Genomic DNA, 18,942 nt, shown 5'->3' with positions numbered 1-18,942 from the left:
CTCCTCCTCCCCCCACCCCCACGCCCCCACCCCCGCCTAGAGCTGTGAAGTTGGCGCGCTGCCCATTCAGGCGTTCACCGTCAGCTCCTCAGGGATCAGCAGGCAAAGTCACAGTCTGCACAAACAGAGCTTTCAAATTCATAAAATTCATAGGATTTTTCACAAATGAATGAACACAATTTTCTACCAATTTCCTCATTATGCAAATATGCAAAATATCAAATTTAGGCCAATTAGGGTCCTCCACAGTCCCAAATTCACCCGTTTAAGCCATAATTGCAGAAACTATCAAATAATTACGGTCGCTAATTGGAAATATTTGTGACAGATACAACAAATTCTTGCACAAATTACATTTCATTCGAGGAACCACTGCGCGCCACTGAAATTTTATCGAAGTCTAATTTAACTTACATAATGAGTTGAATTGAGTACTTGTTATCAAATTTGAGCAATTCATAGCCCCGTAATGTGGAATGATCAAATAAATTAAAAGGGAATTTATTCAATATTTTGTTGTGATCCTTTTCTCGGAACCATTGCTATTTTGTAGGGAATTTCCTCCTCCCGCGGCCCGGGCGGGTGCCTGGTGTCACGCAAGCCCAGGCGGTGCCCGCGGCTGCCGTGGAGGAGCCGGCGGGTGGCCTGGAGCCGCCAGCGGGAGTGGCGAGCCTCGGCGGGCGGTGTGAGCATCTGCGGCGCCGGGGCGTCGCGCTCAGCCACCGCCTGGCCGCCCGAGGCCGGATCGGCCCCTTTGCTTTGTTTCGGTTAATTGGGTGGCCCCGGCGGCGAACACTTCCGGGTGAAGCGAGGGAGAGTCCTAGGAACGCTCCGACTTCGGGAAGCGTTCGGCTTCGAGCGCGCGCGCGCGCGCGCTTGCACACTCACGCCCACTCGTGCACGCCCGTGCACCCGTGCACATCACCCAGCTCGCGCACACTACACCCAACTCACACGCCTTAGGCAGACACGCGCGTCTGGTGCACACCCCCTTCGCGGTGACCCCCTCCGGCCCACGGGGGGCATCCCCCACGCCGTGCGCAGGCCAGAGCCACCGCGCGGCCCTGATGGGTGGAAAGCCCGACTTGCTGGGCGACAGCAGGAGGGGGTCGCTCTCTTCCGACTGGCTTGGCAAAGGTTAACTGCTGGGTGAGGGTCCCACGAGGGGCGCGCGCCTACAGTGTGCCACGGGCACTTCCACCAGCTCGAGGTGGAGGAACGCGCGCCCTTGTTCCCTGCCCTTTGTGTACACGGGCCGGGGTCCAACTCTGGGTTAAGGCTCCTCTAACCCGAGTCGGGGTGCTCGCACCGGGCGAATCCAGACGCCCGCTCTGCGCGTGGGTCCGGTACACCAGACAGACAGTCTCCAGGATCACCGTGTCCCGAAGGTCAGCCTTGCAGGCAGAGCATTCATTTTCTCTTGCACAGCCACACACACACACACACACACACACACACACACACACACACACACACTTTTTTTTCCAACTGCCTTGTGGCCTCGTTGGCGGGTTATAAATGTCTCCCTCTCCCTGTGATTTGTTTAATCCGTGGAAATGGTGCTGGTCCTATGTAAACAAGCCAAGTGCGGAATGAAGGCAGTCACCCATGCGTAGCCAGGCTGCCTATTTGTCAGAAAACCTTCATAAATACTGAGCCGGGGCTGGGCAAGGATGTGATGTCTCCATTTTTGCCAGGAAAGGGCACGAGGAAGACAAAGCGAGGCACGGCAGCGTGTAACCTTTAAGGGACAGATAGTCTGGGAGCTCGGGCGGCCCGGGAAGCTCCCTGGCTATTTCAGCGCCAGAGGATGACGAATGTGCGGCCAGGCCGGCTCCTGGAGCCTGCTGGGCGGAAGCTCACTAAGCTCTGGCTGGCATTTTCAAGCCAGGAGCCACATTGCCCCGGGCGGGGCCCAGGGGTCCATTAAGACTGAGAGTTGTAGAGAAGGAAATCCCAGCTCCTTGCCATCCTCCAGGTGCACCACTTTTTACACTAAACTCTTCCAAATATTTATTTCAACTTTACCTGGGTTCGTTCAAAACAAATGTGGGTCACCCCAGCAGGTGGCAATGGGGTCTACTACTACAGTCTCTGATTTGTCAAAATACTTGTCCAGCTACCAATCCAGGCATTGTCTGCCCACCTTGGAAGCCTGTGACTTGGCTCCCAAACCCTTGTTCCCCACCCCTACCTTTTTTTTTTTTTTTTTGAAGAACAATGCATATGTGTCTAATTACACACTCCCAACAAAGCAGTAATTACTGCCTGTAATTATCATGGCCCTTATTTAGAAAAAAATGTGAGAAAATGTTGAGTATTAGAACATGAAAGCAGCTATTAATCAAACCTTTACACCTTCTTTAACTCTGGCGTAATGGTGGGTATTACCATAAATCTACTCTGATAGTAACATAAGAATAATGACTTCGGTAATGATAGCGATGATGATCATAATGATTTTAACCAACAAAGAACGGTGTAGATTTATTGCTAATAATGTGGTACAGGAACCTCTTTCATTAAAATCGCCTATGTGTGTTCTCCTCGCTGGAGTAACCTGCTTGTGTGAGTGTGCACGAATGTGTGTGTGTATGTGTAGGGGTGTAGCCACCTTCCCCTGTGGCTAAAGATAAAAGGTAAATGCTGCTGCTGCACATTAACCTCCAGCAAAGCATTCATCCCAATCCCCAGCTACCTCGGCCTCTAGCCCAGTAGTTCTCAACCTGTGGGTCGTGACCCCTTGGGGGGGTCGGCCAACCCTTTCACGGGGGTCACCTAAGACCATCTAAAAACACAGATATTTACATTATGATCCATACAGTAGCAAAATTACAGTTGTGAAGTCACACAAAATAACTACCTGGTTGGGAGTCACCACAACAGAATTAAAGGGTCGCAGCATTGGGAAGGTTGAGAACCACAATGGCTCTAACCGATGCAGAGACGTGGTCTGGTAGGGTGCCCCTAGAAAGTGGAAGGCCCAGGCCTGCAAAGGAAATATTCTTCTAGGAAGGGAAGGCAGGCCGGTTCTTACCCTACATGCTCTTCAAAGGCCGTCACTGCTGGGAGTCGAAAGATGGCGTCAGGCACTGTCTCAACAGAGGGACTGGATCGGGTTAGGACTTTGTCCCAATGGAAAGGGGAGGCAGAGACGGGAGATCTCCTTGAGTCTGAAGCAGACTTCAAGTTTGTCTTCATTCTAAAGGAAAGCAAAGCTCTTTCTGTGGCCTAGAGCCTGGGCTTAGAGCCCTTGGCCCACTCAGAAGGGCTTCCTAGGTGGAAAATACAACAAATGGACTTGTATCAGCTGCCCTTGTTTTTTGTTTTGTTTTGTTTTTTTGTTTTTTTGGGGGTTTTTTTTGTTTGTTTGTTTGTTTTTGCTTTTCTTGAAATTAACTTGGCATTTGCCCTTTGCAAATGTTCTAGAGATTCACAGTGAAAATCCACATTTTAATACAAACTACAGCATCAAATACGTGAGTTTTATAAAATGAATATGCTGTTTTCTGGATATGCTCAGCTTTAGGGATGAGGAAACATCCCGAGTTCCAAGCCTTACTTAGTCTCTTCAGTGACAGCAAGCTCTCCAGAGCAAACCACACTTTCCAGGGTTCCACAGGTTGATGGAAGGACTTCGAAGCCTTGAACTCTTAGAGACTGTGCCCAAACCTAAACACCCTTCCCCAGGGTTCCCACCTAGGGAAAGACATTAGTGTAGCGAAACTCAAAAACTGTATGTGTGTTTAGTGGTTTTCATATAGAGTCAGGTTATAGTTTACGAATGTCACCCTTCCCAGTTAACTGTAAAATTCTGTCAGTTATGGAATATGGAAGGCAGTGGTGACAGAATTAGGACTTATACATAATAAATAGTACATCTGTAGTATTTTAACCTCCGCTAGCAGTTACGAGATCAGTGTGCGGGCCAATTAACTACGGAGCTTTTTTTTTTTTAAACGAAGGCTCTATAAACACACTGATTTTAAACGTCCTAATTAGTAACTTGCTCATTAATTAACTTTCTGATTAATTGTGTAGCAATCTAATTTGTAGATGAGCCACTTAAAGAGTGATACCTTGTAATTCTTTCTTCTGTCTTTAAAATTCCCCCGTAAAATGTGATTTTGTATCCAGCTGGCCTCCTGGTCGTGGACACTCCAGGCTTAAGAGATGCTGTGCAGTCCGCCCCAAACTAAATTTCCATTAATCCTTCTCTATGTGGATGGGACAAGTTGGTTGGAGGCCAGTGATGGAGGGTAGGAGTGGGGGGTGGGGGGGGCAGAGTTCAGAAAATAATGAAAGTGAATAAAGGACAAAATATCTTTATATCTTTGAGTCTGAACATATTTTCTCTTCCTTGAAAAGGAGACACAATGGACTTTAATTATAACAGGACTTTAATCAGAACCAACTCTTGATTCCAAAAACCATTTAGGGGGAATTTTTTTTTTTTTTTTAAGAAAACTTATTCTGGCCTCCATACCCCTATCATGGACTATTCCAGACATAATTTAAAACAGTGGACAAAAGGGCCAAGGGTGGATTTCAATAGAAGCCCCCCACGCACTGGAACATCCGGGCTGTTTTATTAGCATCAGAAAGGGCGACCAGTCCGGCTTCCACCCGAGCTATTGTTGCCGGGGTGTGTCGCCAGTCCCGTCCTGCAGAAAGCCTTTAGCCCTGATGGCAGATGATTCTCTAAGTGAATAGAGATGAAGGCAGGGATATTAAGTGACTCTATAAAACATCCCGGACACAATTGTGTGATTGATGGAGGACAAAGTGGGAACAGCAGGACATAGGATCCTGGGAGAAGCAGCCTTGTCAATGCGAGAAACCCATCTCTGGAAACAGCTTCTCCAGGAGGAGTTTGCAGTCTATTTGTATGAGTAATCAGCTGGGCCCCTCTCTGTCAGCCCTGTTTACTCACTGATTTTCTCAACAAGACAACCATTGACACTGGATGGATGGGGCTAATCTGGCGCAGAACTGGCGGCTTCGCAGAGGCTACAGGTCGAAAATAGAGCGCGGTGCCAACTTCACCTCGCCTAATCTAGCGGCTAATATTTATTAGAGCCAATTTATACCGCTGCTCTCTCAAAGAGCAAGGAAGGCCTGGGTGCAATTAATAACATGGGCGATAACCACAGACAAACAAATAAATAAGGGTTTGTGAACTGTTTGGCTGGTTTTAAGGATGGATGTGAAGGGGACAGGGTTGGGCTTGCCACCTGGAGCGGGAAAGAAGAGGAAATCAAGGCAGCCCTGGAGCCCCAGAAGAGGGGCTGTTTCCCTAGCCAGGCTCATCCAATCTCAGAGCAACAACCGGCTGCAAAGTGGCTTTAGAGCCTACACGAATGCATGTAATTCCACAATGCAGCTAACAGAATCTCTGTACACAGACACCTGCCTTCGCAGGGAGAGGTGCATGCGCACACTCCTGTTGTAAATATCCAGTTTACGCGCATCCCCACCCGCTGAGGGAGACCCAGATTGCAAGATTGCTCCGCACTCAGAAGCCAAGCCTGCAGCCACTGAGAAGAGTGGCTATCTGGAAGCTAGGAACTGGGTGTGTGTGGGGGGGGTGGGGGTGGGGATGGGACAGTGAGAACGGGACAATAATCAGAGAGACCTAGAGGTTTTCTTCTAAAACCCACGGTTGTCCTTGAGGCTTGTTGGTAGAGACGCTGCCACAGGCCGAGTTTCCTGCGATCGGATGCTTAGCATGATTTTGCAGGGCCAAGCTGGAGAGAAACAGATGAGTGGGTGTGCGCGCGCTGGGGGCGCTTGGTGGGCCTGGAGCCCGGGTGGGTATCTGGTCGCCCGCAGGCTGGCTTTGCAAAGGGCTGGTAGGAAGCGGCATTGTTCCTAACTGGGCGCGGCTTCAGCGGGGGCTGAGACTCGCACGCTGACCTTGTCGCGGGCCGGCCTGCAGACAGCTGGCTGCGAAGAAGGAAACCTTTGCCCTCGAGCCCCGGTTTCCCCACTCGCCCTCCCCGACCCCCTCTGGGCCAGCGGGCGCCCGCGCCTTACTAATTGCTCGGCTCCCTTCATGCACACATCTCCACTAATTTTACATTTCTTATTCTGCGGGTAGCTGGAAAGCGGCTCAGGGAATACGGTTCCTTCTCTTAGCTACCGCATGAATACAGTGAGTGGTGGCCGTCCAAGCCTCCCTGGCTGGGGGCTTTGGTAAATTAGCAGCTTGGCTGTATAATCAGGCATTCGCCATTGAGGCCACAGTACTGTACCCGCTAACCAGGTGAGATTTCATCATCTAATGGGTTGGGAGGTGTGACCGAGCTGCTAAGTTAGCAATTAAACTTCGCAAATATCATTCGATTGCTTTTTTTTTTTTTTGGGCAGGCCACAGCAACAGCAACGTTACCCCAGCTGTTAAAGAAAGAAAAAAAAAAAAAAAAAAAAAAAAAAAAGAAAAGAAGGAAAAAAAAAATCCCTGTCCACAATGTATACACCAAAGGAAATGATTTTGTGAGACCCATGAAATAACATAAGGTAGTTTAGTATCTAAACACAACGTTTGGATTCTATTAATCCTTTAAAATACAGACTATATAATTACCGAGTTCTAGATCAGCTGTGGAGGGAGGGGGTGGTAGCCAGTCGCCCCAAAGGCAGGGAGGGACTGTTTGTAAAAACGGGTCATGTTAGATAACATCTAAACCAGGATAGAAAAAAAAAATCTAGGAAATCATAGAGATTTGTCCCTTTGGGCCTATTGTTTAGATTTATTATTGTAGCAAGAACGGGTATCATAGTGAAAAGGGCAGACACTCAGGGAAAAGGTTGCTCCGAGCCTGCAGCAGCCCGGCCTCTCTGGCTCCTGCAAAGCTGTAAGGTGGAGCCTTGCGCGATGGGGCTGGCTATGAAATGGTCGCTGCCAGTTAGGAGGCCCTGGCTCCCGGACACAGACAGGGAGCGTTGTTTCCGGGCTGGACAGCACCCTGTGTCTGTAGGTATGTGGGATGTCCCGTAAGAAGGAAAACACCACAAGGCCTAGGTTTCTCCTGAGTGTTGGGGGCCCGAATGGAAACATAACAGAAAATATTATTAGCTTCATCTGCTGACACCAGGGACACGGGTTAAAGTATTTTTCATTTAATTTGATAGTGAATAAGGCACTTACAGCACTTGATGATCTATCGATCAAATAGAAACCAGCCGCCAGCAACACCTCCTTATTTAATCCCCATTCCCACGATTAAAAAGCCAAGTGAACTTAGGAAGAAAAAAAAAAAAACAATTTGCTCAGTAAGTGTTGTGTTATATAAAGAATAGAAAGAGAACGGTTCTTTCGACCTATAAATCTCTCCTCTGGTTAATATGAATGACTACGGGGCGCGTGAACCTCCACTGAACTGTAAACAGTGTTTTAATGGACAGTAATGGCCCTATGATTTTTAGCTATTGTTCCAAAATGACTACCATGTTTATTGCCGTCATTAAAAATGAATTAAAGAGTTATGAAACTCCCCAATAATGAGAACTCCGGCAGTTTATAAGAGCTGGTTCTGTTCTTCCCAGCTGACTTGAAGGGTTGCCTGTGCCCAGGATGGCGCATGGTGGGGGACACTCAACAGGGACCATAGTTTCGGGAACCCGGGTGTCCAGAACCTCTGTTTTGCAGGATGAGGGCCGGGAGAACTGATAGAGAGGCAAAGAAAAGAGGGGGTGATGGGGTGAGGGAGGGAACCCAGAAAGCCCACACCTCTGGGATGCTCCTGTTGGGCGGGGTGCTGATGGATGACTGCGGGCTCCAGGGGACTAGGAGAGGACAAGATGCGCCTCCCTGCCCAAACATGGTCGCTGCCAGGGTGGCGGTAGGGGTAGGGATGGGATCCCGGGGACAGGGTAGAGGCGACCAGAGGACTGTACCTGGCCGTAACCGGCCAAGGAAGGCGCTGTGGGACCCGGCTAGGGCAGGCTGCAGACCCAGGTGGGGTGGCCGGGCCGCCGCCCTGTAGTTCCGCCCTGTGGCGGCCACTGCACCTCCCCGATGCCCGGGGAGCCGCTGGGGGCCTCGCAGGAAAAACGCTCAGCAAAGTTGTGCGCAGCCGGGGCACTGTTCTCCGAGGGGTCTCTGGCTGGAGCCTGCACGTTTCTCTTTGCATTAGCAAAGCCCAAAGTCATCCAGTTTGCGCTAATCACCACAATTAGTCCTGAATTATCACCGGACTCTGACAGACGTTCCTTGTAACTCTCTTTTATTTCCAACAGCCCTAATCAGCCGCTCTCATTACAAACGCTGATTAAACTGCAAATTATCCAGCAGCGGCCCTGTTCCCGTCTACCAGCAGCTCGTTCAATATCAATTAGGGCCGAGCGGCAAAGCCTGCAGCCTCCGAGAGCTTCCAACTGCCTGATAGTGGCACTTATTAGTTTGGAAAACTAGGAAAATACTAATAATCAACAACCAAGGGGAAAGAGGAGGCGACAGAACAAAAGGACGGCAGGATCGCAGCCGTAGGAGCGAGCGCGGGCCTGGCTGCTGCGGGCCCAGGTGCGCACCCAGCCGTGCGCGGTGCCGGGAAGGGGGCCCGCTTCGCTGGGAGCGCCGGGTCCCCAGAGCAGCCGGCCGGGTGTGCGGACCCACCAGGGCTATTCGCTAAGGCATTGGTTTCGGCTCGCTGAGGACGCTTTTGCAAATAATAATCGGATTTGGCTATTTAAAAATCAAACCAACTTCTAGAAGCGCCTTCATCGAGTGCTCCTGCAATCCGTTTCCAATAAGCTGTTTAGGTTGGTGCTTAAAAAACATTGACCTTGTCCCGTAAATAAAGTGGGAGCTGATGACAGTTGATTTTATTTACCTATTCTGTCAAATTAGATTTCCACGGCAAAACGCTGCTCACACAGGCTGCAGAAAGTGCAGCCCCTGCGGCCCCTCCTCGCCACTGGGGCAGAGGTGTGAAGATAAAAGCTGCCTGGTGTCCCCCACCCCCACCCCGTCTTCTCTACTAGCCTCTGTTCTCTGCACACCCCTCCCCGCCCCCACCCTTTCTCTGTCTTCTCTCTAGCATCCATTCCCACGTGGCTGGTTTAGGCTGGAGAAACTGTTCCCACCCCTCAAAGGCCACCAGGACCCAAGAGGGCAGCGATTGCAAATAGGCCTTGGTGCGTTGACCAGGTAGGTGACTTGGAGACTGCAGACTAGGCCATAACGGCCATCCCCAGGCAGGGACAGGCTCCTGAGAGGCTGTTCTCCACTAGATGCAATACCCCATCCCACCCCATACCTCCAAATAAAAACAAAAACGAAAACAAAACAAAAACAAAAAACAAAAAAAACGAGGAAAGAAGAAAGGAGACCTCCCACTTCTCTCGATTGGGCAGGGGATGTATTTGAGGACTGATACATCATTCATAACCTGGATGCCTTTGTTTATACCAAATACTACCTATTCACTGCTGGGACTCAACACCTTTGAGAAAGCCGGTAAAGAGTCCAGTATGGAGACCGCTTACCATGGCCAAGGTCACAGGCTTAGTCTTCTCTTAGTTTTTTTTTTTTTTGGCTCTTTCCTATTCTTGGAGCAAGCTTATTATAATTACACTTCAGAATAAATAAAAACAGAGGCAAGGGGAAGGTTTACTTCCTTCTCTGCACCCGACTGACATGTTTTCCCTTTTTTGCATTGACAGCCAGGGAGCTCAAAGCTCCATCCCATGTACAAAGCTGCTCCCTGAGAAAGGTGGACCTTCCTTATCCTTTAAACCTCCGTGGCTCTTGCTTTTTGGTGAAACAGCAAATATCTTCTGGGCTTTAATTATCCTATCTTTGAACCTATCTTTTATCCTATCTTTTGAGAAGTGTAACACTTGTGCAATTGAAAATACACATCTCTTACAGAAAAAAAACCCAAAAACTTACCACATACACTGATTTCTGCAGTTTGTCATTTAAATTATGGGAGAAATGCCTTTGATTTTAAGACTAGTTCTGCTCTTTTTCACTATTGATGAGGGCACTTGGATGCTCTACAAATTCACAACCACTCCTCTCGGCCAGAACTTCATCTTCTGCCCAGATTTCTAAAATAAGAGCTTGAGCAAGTCCTCCAAGCAATGAGGTGTTAGTTTATCCCCACCCAGTCCTGGTGTGACCCTCCTGATACACCTTCATCTCCCTGTGACTCAAATACCATTTTTTCTTCTCCTATATATATATCTTGTTCACATCTCTTGAAACGTTAGGATGCCTGTTCGGAAGCTAATTTACACTCACTTTGGCATGGTTTTATATATTCTCAAATGTATCCGATTTAAAACCATGCTACCGAGGGGGCCGAGCACGTAGCTCAGTTGGTAAGTGCATATCTACCATGCATGAAGCCCCGAGTTTGATCCCCAGCAGCATACAAACAGGGCATGGTGGTACACACAGAAGTTCCAGGTCATCCTCTTTAGCTATAATGAATTTGAGGCCGGGCTATAATACATGAGACCCTGTCTCAAAACATCAAATAAAAGCGTAGTATGTGCCAGGTACTTGCTAAAACATGCTCATCACCCCCATTTCCCCCCCCCCATAATGACCCTATGGTATAGTCTCAGCTGTTTCTGTAAAGCTCTGAAAGAGAGGCAGCCCAACCATGGCTAGTAGCTTGAGAACCAGCTTGCATTCTGCCTTTGAGAAAGTGGCTCCTCCAGTGTCTGAGGAGAAGGAATCATCTTTTCTGTTTGGCCTTTTCTTCTATGTCATCTAGTAGGAAATCAGGATAAACATTTGGAGGACTCGATTTTCAAAATCTATAACCTCACCCCAATACACATGTGATCTTAAATAACCTGGCTTTGATAATGAGATCTTCTACCCCCAAACCCCAGTGAAAGTAGACTTTTTGTTTTGTTTTGTTCATTTATTTGTTTGTTTTTTAGATAGTGTTTTTTTGTTTGTAGCCCTGGCTGTTCTGGAACTCATTCTGTAGACCAGGCTGGCCTCAAACTCAGAGATCTGCCTGCCTCTACCTCCCAAGCACTGGAATTAAAGGCGGGCCGAAAATGGACTCTTAATTCCCCATTTTCTCACTGGAAAGGAGAAACACCCGCCCTCCTTCCTTCCTCCATAGTTAAACTGACCCAACTGTCAATAGTAGCTGTCAGGTTGACCTTAAGAAAGAGAATACAGTTCTTCGAAATTCCCTTCCACAGGAACCTCAGGACAAAGGACCTTCACCTGGCATGGGTAGAACCATTTGTAGCCCACTCCCCCATTTTGGAAGTCAGCCTACTAACCAAATAAATTCTCCAGTGAGCTTTGTTCGAAAGACAGGGTAGAGAGGCTAGCTGGAAGGGAAGACAGGGGTCATAAGAGTGTTACCTTGTCTGTAACCACTGAAAAATATTCCCTGGTCCACTTACCAATGTTCTTGGGAACAGCGCTTTGCCCAAAGGTCTGAGAGTACAGATTAAAGCCCTAATCTCGATGAGCAAGGCCTTATTTTGGATATTTTTAAATCTGGTTTTATGTCCCATCATGAGAACCTTGAAAAATTACTTCCCATCATGACATTTTAAAAATTGCCTTTTATCTCAAAACTGGAGAATAAAGATGCTTTTAGCAGTAAAATACAGTACAGGATAGGGCCTGTGTTTAAAAATACTGCTGACAAAGACACATTAAAAAAAAAAAAGAAGAAGAAGGCCATTGCCAGCGGCAGAGTTGATCCTCCTTGTCTGAACCTTTGGTGTACTGACGCCTAAGAGGCCATTTCTACTTACATGGTACAGTTAGAGGTTATTGTAACCATCTCAGCGATAGACAGGAACTCAGCTGGAACTGATATGTGTGATCACTGATTGATTACCTGCCTGCCTGATAGTGTGTAGTTGAGTGAACTCGTTTCCTTTACAGGACAGAAAGATTCACAAAGTAGAAAGTGCAGGTCCTTAAATTACATGAAAATTAATGCTAAGGATACAGTGATGAATCTCTGCGCATATATATGCACCTATTACAGGAATGGGTATATCCGCATTTAAGATTAAAAACCCACAGCTACAGCAGTCCATATTTACACCATAGATAAAAGGATGTCATTTTTAGCATTACAAAAAGAGAGAGAGAGAGAAAAGTAATTTCTTCCCTCCAAGAGAATGAGCTTCAAGTTTCCTTAGATTTTTCAGTGTTCCTATCGCTTTTGACTTTGATCTATAGCCATTCTCTCCAAACACGACTTTCTGGGTGGGGGCTCTTCTGATGCACCTTTGCTGTGTTATCTGTTTTCTTGGAATTCTATCCCCTGAATGCTCCAGGATTAAGAATGTCTTTTTCATCTTTTTATCCCAGGAGCTGGGAAGAATACTAATAAGTGTTCCACGAGAATCTGCTGAAATGGGACTATATGCTGTAGCTTTGTAGTGAGTAGTCCTGGGTCCCCTGGTTCAGATTTGTGGGGTGCACCCAGGAAGGACGAGCCTGATGTCGGAAGGGTGGTTGCATGTGGCAAGCCTTGGTTCTTTTTGTTATTGCACCTCTACCAGCAAGATAAGGGTAGGCTTGAAATACTATTCTCCTTGCTCTTTGCTTGGAGTCTCTGCTTCAGCTGGACCTTTCAGTGTCTGCCTGGTCACCATCATGCCATCTTATTGGTCATGTGTTGGTCACCTCATCTCAGGGCAGGCGACACAGCTCCCTAGCACGATATTCTACACGGTTGCTTATGTCCTGGTCCACTAGGGTCAGTTTTCTCTAACCAGGCTCCCTGTCAATGACTGAAGATGACCATGCCTTCATTCTTGCCTCTCCAACACCCAAGTTCTGTGAAAAGCTAGTGCACCCAGGAGCAGCAGGTGGGGTTTAGATGGAAGGGTCATGGATTCCCTAGAGATGGGATGAAAGCCATAGACCTGCTGCTCTGAAAAAAACACACACTCATGAGAAGTCTCACACACACGGTTCTGGAGGTACACAAAAAGGGTTATAGACCTATCCAAAGACCTGTGATGTCCAAGGTAAAAACCCCTTCCCAGACCCAGGCTCTTAGCCCCTGTCCCCTTGTTTACTCGGGGACATTCTGACAGAGCTAACGCTGCCCAGCACTTCTCACAGAAACAGTAGCTGAGTTCAAAATTCGTCACATTTTTAAAAATTCCTGCAAAAGCCAGGCAGAGCCACTGTGTGCCCCTGAGGAGGCAGTGCCTGTCCTTCTCTTCTGAGCACTGTTGAGTGCATCTGCTCCTGGCTCCTCCCTAGGTCACTTCCCAGTGCTCTTCTTACACAAGAGGCAACAGCTCTCACCTAAAGCACAGCCGTGGCCCGAAAGTGGCCTTCCCCCCAACATTTTAAATGCTTGACTATAAGGAAAGATTGAATTCATGTCTTTTTCTTTATCTCTGGCAAATTGATCACAGGTATTGAAATGCCCGCCAAGAGCAGAGGTAACACCTCACCTGACTAACCTAACCTGTCAGGTCAGTGTGGACTTCAGATGGAGACCCCAGCCTTCAAGCTTCAGCTGTTTTTAAACAGTTAGGATGTGTGTGTGTGTGTGTGTGTGTGTGTGTGTGTGTGTGTGTGTGTGTGTGTGTGTTGCCAGAATTGAACCCAGGGTCCCATATGCTTAAGTAGACAAATACTCTATCACTGAGCTGTCTCCAACCCACATTTGAGAGGTCTATAAAAACAAAAATTAATTTCCTTTCTCAGAACTAAACAGAACTCTAAATAGTCCTTCCTTAAAATGACCAAGCTGGTATACTTTCAGACAATAACCACATGAACTTTTAAGTGTTATTTATTCAATTAATTAATTTTAAAATTTATTTGTGTGTGTGTATGAGCGTGTGTGTACATATTGACATTGGCGTGTCTTCTCCAGTTAATTTTCTGAGACAGGGTCTCTCATGGAACCTGAATCTCATTGTTTTAGCTAGACTGACTGATTAGCAAGTCCCCAGGATTCCCCTGTCTCCACCCCTCAGCACTGGGGATATAATGCCTTTTACATGGATGCAGGAGATCTGAACACTGAGCCTTCTGTTTGTCCAGCAAGTACCTTTTATATACTGAGACACCCCCCCCCACCAACTCCAGAGTTGGACTTTTAATTATGAGACATTAACTACAAATTAACAGCTCACAATAACTATCGAGGAGAGAGCATACAGACTTTGAAAATTCTTCTGAAAATGCAGGCTGAGTTTGAACACTTCTACGTATTTTAACAAAAACCAAATAGCGTATTTTTAAGAATACTTCACGTTTACTACGTTTAGGAATTCTTACACCCCAGACTCCACTCTCTCTATTTCCTTAGCGGCAGGGAGGAAAGACAGTTAAGTGCTTCAGGTATCTCAAGGAAAGCATAATCAAGCCACTCCAGACAGGGCGGAAGAAACAAATTTGACTTCCGGTGAATTTGCTCGAGGTGGCTCATGCCTCTTTCTCTAGTTCTTCATCTGTTACTTCAGTTTTGAACCCAGGCTCCGATTTTGCTAATGGGGTTTCCAGCTTCCTAAGTTCCACGCCACATTTCACCCCTTAGCTTCCTGAACTGTTTCCACTTGCAAAACCCTTTTCTTCTGAGAAAATGCTATATGACTTCGGGCATTTTCAAAACTGACAAGCAAATCAAACATTTACCAATAATAAGTCATCAAGAAACTGATTTTAAAACAGTTTTGGTGTACATGAAATTTTACCATTTAATATCAATGAAACTACACTTGCATGCTAATGAGATGAATGTGCTTGTATAATTTTCATCAAGAGTTAAATTGCACCAATATTTTACACGACAGGATGTGGCATTGCAACTTTCCTCAGGGTTGATTGATTTCATCATCAAATATCAATGCTGAGAACACCGTTTTACATACGTACATGATACAGGTGTGTCGGCTCAGCAGGTAAAGACAATTGCCATTGAGCCTGGTGACCTGAGTTTAATACTTGGGGCCCGCGTGATGGAAGGAGAGAACTGTCTTCTACAAGTTGTCCCCTGACCTCCACATTCATGCCATATCACGTATGTTCCTACACATATATACATACACATAAATAAAAATGTAATAAAATATTGAAATATACCAGATGGCAGAAGTATGTTTAGGGCCATTTCAGACATTGTTCAAAACTGTTCCCTAATTCAAATTTATTTGACAATTTTCAAATTTATTTGAAATTCAAATCAGCAGCTCAAACAGTAATTTTAAAAATCAATTCTAGGAACTGGAGAAATAGCTCAGAGGTTAAGAGCACTGGCTGCTTTTCCAGAGGTCCTGAGTTCAATTTCTAGTAATCACATGGTGGCTCACAACCATCTGTAATAAGATCTGTATGCTCTCTTCTGGCATGTAGGCACACATGCCAGACCACTGTATACACATAATAAATAATTTTTAATTGGTTTTTTGAGACAGGGTTTCTCTGTGTAGTCTTAGTGCCTGTCCTGGATCTCGCTCTGTGGACTAGGCTGGACTCGAACTCACAGAGATCCGCCTGACTCTGCCTCCTGAGCGCTGGGATTAAAGGCGTGAGCCGCCACCGCCGCCACCAGGCAATAAATACATCTTTAAAAAAATAAATAAATAAAAAGTCAGTTCTACCAGTGAGCTGGCTCAGCTGGTCAAAGAATCCACTGCCAAGTCTGACAGCCTCAGATCAATCCCCGGGACCCATATGGTAGGAGGAAAGAGCTGACTCCCCAAAGTTGTCCCCAGACCTTCACAAGCATGCAAGGGCACTCTCTGTCTCTCTGTCTCTCTGTCTCTCTGTCTCTCTCTTTCTCTCTCTAATTTTAAAATTTTAAGTTAATAAAAATCAAATCAAATCAATTCTAATGCAATACAACCCAAAGATAGATTATTTTGAACCATGCTAAGGCATGACAGTAGAGAAATATTCAAAGATTGGATTTTCTAATAATTAAATGATTATCTTTGTATGTATTGTGCTGTAAAGCACTACAATCCATAACACATGAAGTCTTGACTCTGAGCCAAGGTGTTTCAGGCAGTGTTGGTTCGTGTTGCGCTGTATGCAGTGTGCCCAGGGCTTGTGCTGCGTGCTCAGAACCAAGGCTTCCGTGAGGTTGTGTGGGTAACACGGGCCCACGCTGCTGGAAACACCTCAAGTTCACCGTGCATTTGATCTGACTTCACTTTTGGTTACTGTGTGTTCAGAACTTTCATGTTGCTCAATCTTTTGCAATTTCTGCATCAGTCACACACGGGGGTCACAAGCAACAGGTTAACAAGCTATGAGCTAGTGGATGGGTTTGCCTCTTGTTCAGTGAGTCTAAGCGTTTGTCTTCTTGTCAGTGAAGTTTCCAGGGAGCCAGTTCTGTATCTACGGCTACAGTCCCGCTGTTCATTCAAGAAATTTGTTTCATTTTCTTTGCTTGTAGCAGACCCCTAGCTATGCCCTTCAGGCTGGCAAAAGTCCCGAGCTTCCTTTCTCAACTTGAGGGGCTGGGATTATAGGCGTTTGCCACCTTGCCCACATATTCAGTGACTTTTATTGAGCATATGCTATGTGCCAGGCACTGTCAGCACTGCGGCTATGGTGAAAATCGAAACCACAAATGCTTCTATTGGCACCCTAATGTTTACATTTGCTGGAAGAGAATGAATAATTTAAAAAGCAAACCAACAAAGAGGCTAATTTCAGACAGTGATGAAAGAAGATTACATGGACTGATTTGATAAAAGTTGATAAAGAGTCTTGTCAAGAAGGGGCCTGGGACTAGGTGACATCTAAGCCGTGATTGCTCCAGGGTCAGCTGGTGGAGACCTGGGAAGGAAGAGTCTGTGAAGTGGTATGCTCTTGCTGTCTCCTCAGAACAGAAAGACAATCTTGGCTGGGGAGGCAAAGCAGAGTGAGCAGCAGGAGTGAGGTCAGACAGGAAAGGCCAGGACTCAAACCCAGGGCCTGGTCGGCCATAGTGAAGGCTTCCAAAAGCAACAGGAAGTCAGTGGTGGGTTTCAGCATGATTGAATTTCTTCTTAAAGAATCTTTTGGCCGGGCGGTGGTGGCGCACGCCTTTAATCCCAGCACTTGGGAGGCAGAGCCAGGCGGATCTCTGTGAGTTCGAGGCCAGCCTGGTCTACCAAGTGAGTTCCAGGAAAGGCACAAGGCTACACAGAGAAACTCTATCTCGAAAAACAAAACAAAACAAAACAAAAACAAAAACAAAAAGAATCTTTTGTGTGAGGAGTATGAGTAACAGAGGGCCACGATGGAAGCAAGGGAATTAATAGGAAACACTGTGGAGTGATGATAGTGTAGTGGTGGTGGCTTGATAGAAATATTTTTAAAGTCGGGGAAGGTGGTGGATTTAGGATGCATTTTGGAGGGGAACTCTTAGATACAGAAGGCAAGGAAGAAGACTGTGCCTGATCTTGACCCTGAGCCTCCAGGGTCTTTCCCTGATCTTGACCCTGAGCCCCCAAGGTCTTTCCCTGATCTTGACCCTGAGCCCCCAAGGTCTGTCCCTGATCTTGACCCTGAGCCCCCAAGGTCTGTCCCTGATCTTGACCCTGAGCCCCCAAGGTCTTTCCCTGATCTTGACCCTGAGCCCCCAAGGTCTTTCCCTGATCTTGACCCTGAGCCCCCAAAGTCTTTCCCTGATCTTGACCCTGAGCCCCCAAGGTCTTTCCCTGATCTTGACCCTGAGCCCCCAAGGTCTTTCCTTGATCATAACCCTGAGCCCCCAAGGTCTTTCCCTGATCTTGACCCTGAGCCCCCAAGGTCTTTCCCTGATCTTGACCCTGAGCCCCCAAGGTCTTTCCCTGATCTTGACCCTGAGCCCCCAAGGTCTTTCCTTGATCATAACCCTGAGCCCCCAAGGTCTTTCCCTGATCTTGACCCTGAGCCCCCAGGGTCTGTCCCTGATTTTAACCCTGAGTCCTTAGGGTCTTTCCCTGAAATGGAAAAGGAAGGTTTGTTGGGAGGAAATACTCATTCTAAGATGTCCTTCAACACCCAAGCAATTTCCTCCTCCTTTTCCTCTTCTTTTGAGACAGAGTTTCACTATAAGGCCCTGGTTAGCATGGATCTTGATATGTAGACTGGGCTGGCCACAGTCAAGCTCACAGAGCTCTGCCCGCCTCTGCCTCCCAGTGTGTGTGCCGCCACGACTACCACTCAACTCCAAACCCAATGGCCATACCTACTTCCCTGTAACCTCAGACAGTGTCTGGCAATGTGTCTGGGTCTTTGGCTGTGCCTTCCTGTGCCTGGCACTTCCTCCCTCATAGTGAGCTGCCAAGATGTCTGTTGTTGCCACATTTCATTTCTTGTGGGTACGTATGACTGCTGGGCACTGTTGCTTTCCATACCCTGGTGTGCACATGTGGTTAAGCACGATTTCTCTCTACAAGTCCAATTGCAGCAGAGACTGGGAACAGGTTTCAAGGGCCTCGTTTTCCATTTTATCCCTGCAACAAATTGTTCCACCTCCCCGGGCCTTGGCTTCCTTGTTTATAACGTGAGTCAGGTCAGGGATTCTCAAAGTGGAGTCCCTGGATGGTAGCACCAACATTACTTGGGAGTTGGTGAGAAATTCGAATCCTGGGTCTCTTCCCCATGTTCACTGGATCAGAGCCTCTGGCAGTGGGGCCCAGAGATCTTCCTGAACAAGCAATGTAGATAATTCTCAAAATTCAGGCTAAGTTTTGAGAGCCACTGAAATGACATTCTCTAAGGTCCCTTCTAGTGCCAACATTCTACGAATCCATTATGCTTTAATCTGACTGTATGATTTAAGTGATGCGAAAAAAATTCTTAATCAGGCCTTAAGATCATGGACAGTGCAGGAAAATGAAAGAGCAAATTCTGGAACAACACATTTCTTATATAATTATGTAGTATCTCCAAACACTTATTTAAATTCATCTTTCTCCAGCCATAATACTTTTAAAGAAACTTTAATGAAAAAAAATCCCTCTGAGATTTATCACAGTGGAGTTGTACAT

This window comes from Peromyscus leucopus, chromosome 11, assembly GCF_004664715.2.
Source record: "Peromyscus leucopus breed LL Stock chromosome 11, UCI_PerLeu_2.1, whole genome shotgun sequence".
Lineage (NCBI taxonomy): Eukaryota > Metazoa > Chordata > Mammalia > Rodentia > Cricetidae > Peromyscus > Peromyscus leucopus.
Note: the sequence above shows the minus strand (reverse complement) of the source record.